The following is a 5892-nucleotide window of genomic DNA, read 5'->3' on the forward strand; positions in this document are numbered from 1 at the left end:
AGACTTCAGTATAATACTGTGAGTTTTCAGAAACTAAAACATGACAGACAAGCTTCTTTTATTTTCTTCTTTACTTTCACCTGCTGGAGCCAGTTATATTCTCTCCACCAGAGAGCGCAAGTATCACCAGAGGTGATGGTGCTGGGATGGAGAGATTGCTGTACTCTAAGCAGTACTGTGAGCTGCCTTCCTCAAGGACGGCAGTCTACACATGGTGGGTGATTCCAGCTACATGAAGTTTCATGCCTATGGGTTAATTTGGGCTCAGAGTTAACATTGTGCCCAAATGGTTAAGGCTTCCCATGTCCAAGATAGAGCTGAAAAATCTCCTGACAAGGAACCACTGAAGAGATTCCTGCCTCTCCTTCTGAATCCTGGGCTCCAGCCCCGGACATGCTGACTTGCCAGGGATGTGTGCTTCTCCCATGCAGTACAAACACTCATATGCTCCTCAGACACATGCTTGAGGACACTAAGACCAACTGTCTTTGGCAATGTCGGGCATCAGAAAGAAGAAAGGACTTGGTAAGTAGTAAAAGAGATCTTCAAGTTTTAGACTGAGAGCAAAGGCATTTCAAGCAATGTTGTAGGAAATTAATAGCAAGAGTATGAAATAAAATAATAAAGGTTTGTGAAAAATCTCAGAACCCACACCTTCCTCTAGAAGAACAGTGAAAATGCTCCAAGTCAGCTAGACGGCTAAGAAAATCCAAGGGCGTGTACCAGTTTTGTGTTGCATGTCATCCCAGAGCACACCCCCATGGGTACTGCGCTAAGGCTAAAACACTTAAGAGTCTGGAGCGCGTGGGTACAGGCTCACTCACAATATGGTTATGCAAATCCTGCCAGCTACTTGAAGGAGAATGCAATGTGTTACAGCAAAGGGTAAAAAGCTTTTAAATCCTCAGTCATAAGTTCACATTATTGTGAATTCAAGTGTGTTGACTATATGTTGTTATAATAGGTGTTAAGCTACAACTAATCCTCTTGCATTTTCTTCAGACAACTGTCCGTGCTGCAGAAACCATTGGGATAGACTGGCCTCCTCCTTGGCAGTCTCAATAAGGAGCCAAGGATTGAAGAGTCTGGAGATGCACCTCATCTCTCCACTCCCAGCTGTCAGTTAGGCAGAAACCATGCTGCTTAGTGAAGGGAATACTGGAGAACACAGCTTTTGCACAAAAGTGTATTATAACATGCCTTTGACCTAACAGGGAATTTTCAGCAATTGCTGTGTAACAGAGCCATATTTAAACACAGTCAGTCACATGCATTTCTACACACATACATACATGTATATATAGAGAGGGGTTCACCTTCTGTGTGGTGCTTTTGAGTGTGGCTCTTCAAGTGGGTGTGATATTGCAGTCTTTTGTTTCTGGCTCCTCCTAATGCCTGTACACAGTGTTAGAGGCACCTAATAGATTGTAGGATCATCTCCATAAAATGAAGGCTCTATGTGGTTCTTCCCCTCTTGAGCCTTGTAGTAATACTTGCTAAATCTACCCAATTTCAAATCTCATTTTTAATATAAGTGATTCTCCTTCAGACTTATTCAGAGCGACAGTTTGGTATTTTTACAGTTTTTTTCCCTCATGCTCTTCAAAAATGCATTTACATGCCTCAGTCAAATTTCTCCTGAAACAAGTAATCTGAATGCAAGCTAACAAAGCTAAGTTTCCTCCTTGTGGCATTTGGCTGCTCAGTTGATTGATGAGTGAAGAGGCAGCAGCAAATAGCAGCTGCCTCGTTAATCCCAGCTCTGGGCTGCCATGCAGAGAGGAAGCCTTAAACTTTCCCCCTATGGCTGGGAACAGTTGTGTCTGTTCTGACATTAACCAGACTCCACACAGGGTGCCCCGCAGAGCAAGAGATGTGCATGAAGCCAAGGACTAGCCAGCTGAGGAAGGAGTAAGTAGGATGGTGGTCAACAGAGCTGTATTTACTGTTCTATAGGTTCTCCTCTGGTTTTAGATCCCCCTCTTTTTAGGATCCATGGCTGCAGGTGGCGAGGTGGAGAAACTGCGAATGTATCTCCACAGGTATAGTTGCCACACCTGGTGAAGCCCTCAGGACGTGTAGTTTTCAAAGCCTGTTCCAAGAGGACCCAAACTTCCCCCAATGCAACATTGTAGGGGAAATATTATTAAACAATCTTTTGGGAAGTTTTTCTTCCCTTAAACTCTTCAATAGACTTTATAGCATAGAGGAACAGATGCAGTTTCTTGTCAGCCAAAAAGGGTTAGAAGGCGTCAAACCTGAGGGAATCCTAGCTGTTCATTAGGGAAGAAAGAAAAAGCAGGAACCAAAGGGCCACATTCATCACAAATGACACCTTAAAACAGAGGCTGATTTTTTTTCTTGTTTTGGCAGGGCCACAGCATGCTCTCTTCTATATCTTATGTTCTTCTGCTGTTGTCATCCTACTCTCTCCCACCTCTTCTTCTGGTTTGTTGCCCTTTGTTCCTCCAGGCACCTGCCTGCAGAGCCTGCAAATCTCAGTGTGGTCTCTTCCTTCCAGCAGAAGCATCCCTGGATGCTAGTAATCCCAGCAGGTCATGTTACTTCATCACTGCCTCATTTGTAACACCAGTGCACTTCATTGGAGAGATACATGTTGCTGGATGAGAACCCGTGCCCTAAAATATCAGCTTAAGCTAATGATTACAACCAGGGCTCCATGACATCAGAGAACTGCATCCATCCTAGCTCCTGGACTGACAAGACATTAAGAAATTGTTAAGGGTTTTATCAAAACTGCAGAAGCAATTTAAAGCAAATTCTCTGTTAACAGAAACTGGCTTTGCATTCGATGTATTCTTTCAACACATGTAAAATGAAGGGGAAAAAAAAGTTGTGTGTTGGCTTCATTGCAGCCAACATCTTGAAAATTTCTATTGCCAGAGTATTTCAGGACTGGAAATAGAAATATTATCCATGTAGGTCTAATAGTAAAAATTATCCTGTTAGTGTTTGTGTATTAAAAAAAGAGTGATAACTGGAAACATCCTATGAATGGAAGAGTAAGTAAAAGTTACTGGCTTTGTTTGCAGAGCAACTGTCTTAGAAGCAGACGGCTGGAATTAGAACAAAAAATAACCACAAAAACAGGCACAATGCTCATGGCGTTATGAGTAACTTCTTATCATTTTGGTTTGCTTCTTGACTTTTGTGTCAAATATAGCTTGTATGGTCACTAGAGCAGACATTTGCTGTGAAGCATTTAAGCAGATGTTAGACTGCTCTGAAGTAGTAAGAGGGAGAGGACTGTATGCAGATCTTAACTGGATGCAGAAAAAGCCAGAGGAGTTCCTTACACTGAAAGGAGAAAGAGGGAGCCAAACCTTTGGTGATTTAGCACTCTGTGAATGAGTCACAGCGCCAGCTCTCCCCTATGCTCTTTACCTTTTCCACAGCTCACCTAACTTCTGATGTGCAGGGATGCTTCACGGAGGGACAGGCCAGGAGCCCTTTGTCCCCATTTTCAAAGAGATTTAAGGAGCCTCAAAGGCCCAAATCCTCTTGACCTTGGAGTGCCCTTTCAACCCTTGATTCTGACCATTTGGCAGACCTGGTACTTCAGCTCTGCCATATGTTTCACATCACCTGTTGCCCCGCTTACTCTGACAGGACAGTACACATGCACATGGTGACAAGCACTGGGGTAAAAAGCACAGACAACTGTTCAGCACATGCTCTTGCTGCAAATCTTATCCTGCCCGCTAAGACCATTCTTTGCTATCCAGAGAGTGATTTTTATGAAACTTGTTGGAGATTAACTCTTGAGACCTTGTCTCCTCTATTAAATGTGAGTGAAATTGCTCAACAATTTCTGCAACCAAACTGCACAAATTAAAAATGTCAAAGGACAGCAAATGTGGAGTCCAAGAAGTTGAGAAAACTGGCCTAAGAATTTTCAGAGATAGGTCTCATCTACTTTGAAGAGAGGAGCCTAGTAAACCCTGTTCCCAAAAGATACAGAGATAATTTTCTGCATCATGGGAATCCATACACTACATTCCCACAGGGGGGCTTTTGAAGAGGGACATACACACAGCAAAACTGCTTTCCATGAGAGCACTGCAAAATACCATAAACATTCCTGACTGTGTATTTTCAAACATCTGGTTCAATCCAGTTTTAGATGAAAGAGATACTCAGTTGATGTAACCTTGCTTCCACAAGGTCCCATTTTAATCACTGATTGCATAGGAAGCAGAATTTGGGCTGTGCTCAAGTTTTTAAGTGATTGTCTAGAGCAGTTGGTTTTCTTATATTTTCCAGTAAAAGATTCAGTGGGGCACTTACTAAAACAAACAGAAAGCCATTATTTTAGTAATGTAAAAACTATCATTTACATCCAACAAATGGATCAAAAGATGCTCTTTTATAAATAAAATTCCCATCCCACAGACACAATGGTATGTACAATAACATCACACTTTGCCAAGAGATTCCAGTATAAGACACAGTAATTCAAAAGAAACAAAGTGTAAGTTTATTGGACGCCAACATTTCTTAGTCAAGATCTAAGTAAAGAAAACACACAGTAGAAAAAGTTGTACAAAGCAGCAATGGATTTACATTACATTAAAGAAAAAGTTACCCGAAGCTATTAAGTCTCAGTCCTAAAAAAAGTAAAAACCCATCCTTAATTAAAATTCAACACTGGTGTATTGACTGATATACAATAACTATAAGGTATACAGGATTATAAAACCAGCTTCTTTTGTCTTACCTCTATAATCCTTTAAAATGACAAGTGAATTTGTGTAACTAATTGGAGAATTCTATAGCAAATATATTGGATAATTCCAATTTCTAGAAACTGTAGGAAACTACTCCCCTGTACCCAAGCACTACAAGTGATCCCATTTTCCTGCTTTTTTAAAAAGGGACACTGTCAAGAATAAGCCTTAAAATGTGTACTTCATACGTATTTTGCATGTTACATTGCAAAAGATAGTTTGTTCTGGTTTTATGTACATATTTTAATTAAAGATGCTGCTGCAGTAGTGGGAAGCTTGTGTTTTTAAAAGGTAATGTGTATCACTGATAAACTGGAAAAGGAAAAATGGAGTGAGTCCTTTATTCTGGAATAGTGAGAGAAAAAACAACATGAAAAATAAGCTCAGCCCACAGAATTCAGATAGATACATTTTTCAGACATCCTTGCAACAATTGAGGATGTCCTTAATAGGCATTTTCATGCCCAAGCAGCTCAAGTGTTATGACTCAATTCATGTTTTTAAATTCTTTGATTTTATTAATATCAAGTATTCTTAATACAGATAAGTACATTTACTGTATACAACCTTTCTCTTGATAGTGTCCCTTTATGTACAACAGTTATAGTACAGTTTTTCACAAGTCATTTTAAATAAACAAGAATCAATGACATTAAAAAATACTATCAGGCTGTGTTCAAGAAAAGCAAAAAAAGATTTTAACACTGATTCATTAACAGCAACATTAAAAAAAAAAACAACAAAAAAACCCCCAACAAACCCTAAGCTTGCTTTGATTTTTATCTAAATCTTCTGGTAGGATAATGTAAACAATTTTATTGAACAGTATAGGCACATGCCAGATTACAGGCTCATGCCGTATATTTGCACCCTCACTGTTAGTGCCAAGAAGGTAGGCATAGTCTGTCCTTATCCCATGTGAGGAACTTCTAGTTCTATCACTGGAAGCTTGGAACAAAAACAGAGTACATCTAGCTTCAGACCAAACCCGCATGCCCTACTTGGGGGAAAACAAACAGACAACATCAGACAAAAAATCTACTGGATGTCACTAGAAGGCCTGCCTAAATAGGAAATGCAGGAACAAGTCTCTTACAGCTGTGTTTTGGTTCACGGATAAGGCTACATCTCCATTCTGAAATGC

This window comes from Ciconia boyciana, chromosome 1 (assembly GCF_034638445.1).
Source record: "Ciconia boyciana chromosome 1, ASM3463844v1, whole genome shotgun sequence".
Lineage (NCBI taxonomy): Eukaryota > Metazoa > Chordata > Aves > Ciconiiformes > Ciconiidae > Ciconia > Ciconia boyciana.